The sequence below is a fragment of the Triticum dicoccoides genome, chromosome 1A (genome assembly GCF_002162155.2).
Source record: "Triticum dicoccoides isolate Atlit2015 ecotype Zavitan chromosome 1A, WEW_v2.0, whole genome shotgun sequence".
NCBI classification, from domain to species: Eukaryota; Viridiplantae; Streptophyta; class Magnoliopsida; order Poales; family Poaceae; genus Triticum; species Triticum dicoccoides.
In genome coordinates, this window is record NC_041380.1 from 581,164,857 (window position 1) to 581,168,856 (window position 4,000).

Consider the following 4,000-nt stretch of genomic DNA (forward strand, 5'->3'; position numbering starts at 1 on the left):
GGACTCACATTATGAAGGCAAGACATGAGAGGTCGTGCTGCCCGTGTGTGGGCATAGAGAACTTTTGGTGTTTTATGCTAATTACTTCTATGTTGATATTATTGTTTGACCATTCTGAAAGGAGAAGAAAATGGCAAAATAATCCCTCAAAATTCATAGTGTGGATGAGGAAAGATGGAAAATTTTGAGCCGAATGCATCACTAACGGTGGTGGTGAGCTTAGACTGGGGAGGCAGTAGTGGCTGAAGAGAGCGGGGGCGAGGAGGACGACAAAAAAGATCGGTTAGAGGAAAAAATCAACAAATGTTGCTTATGTGCATGAGGATCTAAAGATAAATGTTTTACACGATTGAGGATGGACCACTAGCATATTTATACCCCGTGGCAACCCACGGACAATTAATTATAGGATGCAACATTTGTGAAAAATGCCAATGGAGGTTGAGCTCCTTGGAGCTCATTTTTTAAATATCATTTTCTACATCGTGAATTTTTTTTTGAAATGTTTTGTCAACACACATACACATGTAGACCCCATATGTCAAAATTTTGTAACATTATACTTTAAAACGTGGCGTACAAAAAAGTCCTTCCAAAATGGGCAGATTATTAGTGTTGTTGGTCCAGAATATTATTATTTTTGTACAAACAAATCACAATATTTTCAAACGAATTTTCACACGTTCATGCTAAACACATATAAGTTTTCATGGGGAAAATGTGATTTTTTTTTAAACTTTCAATCTGTTTTTTGAGGGAAAACTTTCAATATGTTTTTTGAGGTTTTTTTTATAAAGACCAAGCTGTGCACACGCTTCACAAATTTACGGCCCATATGGGCCACAAGCCCATTGAACAAGAGTGTTTTGCAGCCTAAGGCTAGCCTGCTTAGACACTGCATGCATAGCTCTGCCTGAAAACTGGCTATGGGTGCATCGTAAGTGTAAATAGTTAAATGAGATAGAAATGCTAGTATTTGCATAGAATATCTAGTTAGCATGTCTAAACCTCCATGATGAGAAGACCTGATGTTAGCAAGAGTGGTTTCTACACATTTAACATTTTTTAAATGCTTGATTAACAACTTTAAATACTTGTTTGACAATCTTTAATACACGGTCAACATTTTTTTCTATACACATTTAACATTTTTCAAATGCTTGGTTAATTTTTTTTAAAATACTTGTTTAACATTTTTTTCAAATGCTTGATTAACATTATTTAAATACATGATCAACTTTTTTACACACATTGCATATTTTTTCCATCAATTTTTCATATACACAAGAAACATTTTCTCTATACGCATTTAGCATTTTTCAAACACTTGGTTAACATTTTTACAAATGTTTATGTAAAGTGATTTTTGTAATATACTACTTCCGTCCAGAATTACTTCTCGTTCAAATGGATGCATCTAGATATATTTCAATCCAAGGTACATCCATTAGAGCGACAAATAATTCTGGACGGGGGTATTTATTTAGAATGCTTGAAAGTATAAAAAAAAAGTAAGAAAATAAAGCAAAAATGCAAAAGCAAAACGTGAAAAAAAAAACAAGCTTGTCTCCTCCTGGGCGCCTGGACTGGCGCATCACCTGCTCGCCTTCAGGCGAGAGTTCCCTATGTATCGCATCAGGCGAGACATAGGGTCGCCGCCTATTTTATCTATTTCTATTGCTTTAAGATTGCACTAGTGGACCGGTCCGTTAGAGCGGATGCTACAGGCGAGAGCTTCTTTCATCTCAGTATAAGTGAGAGATAGTTCTCACACAAATACAGCCCACCAATCCTATTTATCGCGCGGGTTGGAGAAGAGCCAGCAAACAACCCCCTCCCCCCCCCCCCAAACCAACCACCCACCCTCCTCCGGTTAAAACATATCTTTATTATTCTTTGTGTTTTCTTTCTTTTGGTTTTTTAGGTTTCAATTCTTCTTCTTCATTTTTTCTTTATTTTCTTTTTTTGCATATCTTTTAATTTTTTTTATTCGGACTATTTTTTGAAATCCAAGGGAAAAATAGAAATTCGAGAACAACGTTGAAATGCGTGAACTTTTTTTGGATTTTTGAAATAATTTCTGAAATTCGTTAAAATTCGTGAACATTTCTAAAGGTTGTGAACATTTTTGAATCAACATGAAAAAACAGAAAACCTCCGGCCCAAAGGGGAAGTAGTGGCTGCACGTTTTCTTTCTATTCCTGAAAAGGTTTACAACATGGTACTCCAAATCCGCACAGCGATGGACATCCAACTACTCCATACTGATGATAGTAAATGACGGTACTAGAAGTTATGTTACGGCCCATGGCAACCGACCGTTAAACAGAAGTACAAACAATGTTAAGAAAGCACATCCTGCTAAATCCTATTTGGTAGGCCTGGGTATTCGGTATAAACCGAAAATTCGGTTTCTACCATTCGTTTTTTTGTTAAATTCGGTTAACAAAATTACTAACCAAAAATTAGAGCTCAAAATTGCTAACCGAAAATTCTGTTAACCGATAGTTTAGTACGGTTTTCGGTCTGTACCGTAAGTACCGTGCTGCTAGCTATTGTGCTAGGAATGGAACAACGTGACCCTCTTATATAGCATTAAATCCTTGCCTCATCTCGTCAGCCAGCGAGGTGGGACTAATCGAATGTCCTACTCGGCTGCACTCGCATGCGGACTACCAGGCCATTTTTCTATCGAGGCAAGGCAGATGGTAGGTCCACATAATGTACACAGCTAGTGGGCTACTTGCACAGAGTCTAGTGGGCTGCTTGGCTCCACGTGAGGTCCAATAGCAACACCCAGCCCCCGTGAAGTGGCTTGCGAGGCGTGAGCTGCTGGGAACAGGAAAATGGGAGACGACAAATCGTCCAGTACTCCAGTCCAGTCTGCGTGTACTGTATAGTTCGGTAGCATTTCGGCTAACTGAATTAAAAACCGAACTAACCGAACTTAGTTCGGTTATTGAAGGTAAAACCGAAATTATGTGTGCCAATGACAAAAACCGAAAATCCGTTTTATTCGGTTTCGGCTTCGGTTCGGTGTTTGGTTCGTCGGTTTTTATGCCCACCCCTACTATTTGGCGCCTTATGCACCCGCTACAGTACAACTTGCAATCGGGACATCTCCGCTGGGCCGGCCCATCTAGCTTTTTTCCTCTTTTTTTCAAAACGCGAAAACAATCTGCTTGTGCTTTTGATTCGAACCCGGGACCTCCTGCTTAACGGCAAGCTGCGTAACCACACCGCCAAAACCGACAGGACAAGCTAATTTCATCTTTCTATATGCCTTTTACTTCGTTCTTTCTTTCTTCTGTTTTTCTTTTATGTTTTTTGTTTTTTGTTTTTATTTTCCTTTTTTATTTTTCTTCTTCCTGGGTATGATGAACTTTTTTTGAAATTCGTGAACTTTTTCTTCAACATCGGTGAACTTTTATCAAATGCGTTGAACTTTTTTCAAATTTGTTGAACCTTTTTCAAATTCGATGAATTTTTTTCTAAATTGGATGAACTATCTTTCAAGTTCGATTAACTTTTTTCAAATCCAATGAACTTTTTTCAAAATAGGTGAACATTTGTTTTCAAATCAATGACTTTTTTCAAAAGTTGTGAACTTTTTATTCAAATCGATGAACTTTTTCCAAAAAATGATTTACTTTTTTCAAAATCAATTAACTTTTTCAAATCAAGGAACTTTTTTTAAAAATTTTATTTTTGAAAAGACAACATGTTCAACAGTGAGGCAGTCAAAAGTTTAATGATCAACGCGGTCAACTCAGCTGAACGATCAACGGTCAATTGAATCGAACGTGCGAAGCAATCGAACGAAGGGAATCTGAATCTGCTAAATGGGCCGGCCCAAGTAAGTTGGACGTGAGCGCCACCAGGCAAAAGGGGCGTATAAGGCGCCAACGAGGACTCCCGACGGACACGCTCGTGTATGTGTGGTCACACACTACTGCCTATTTTTCCAAAAAATAAAAAAAGAACTAAAGGCTAGGACAGT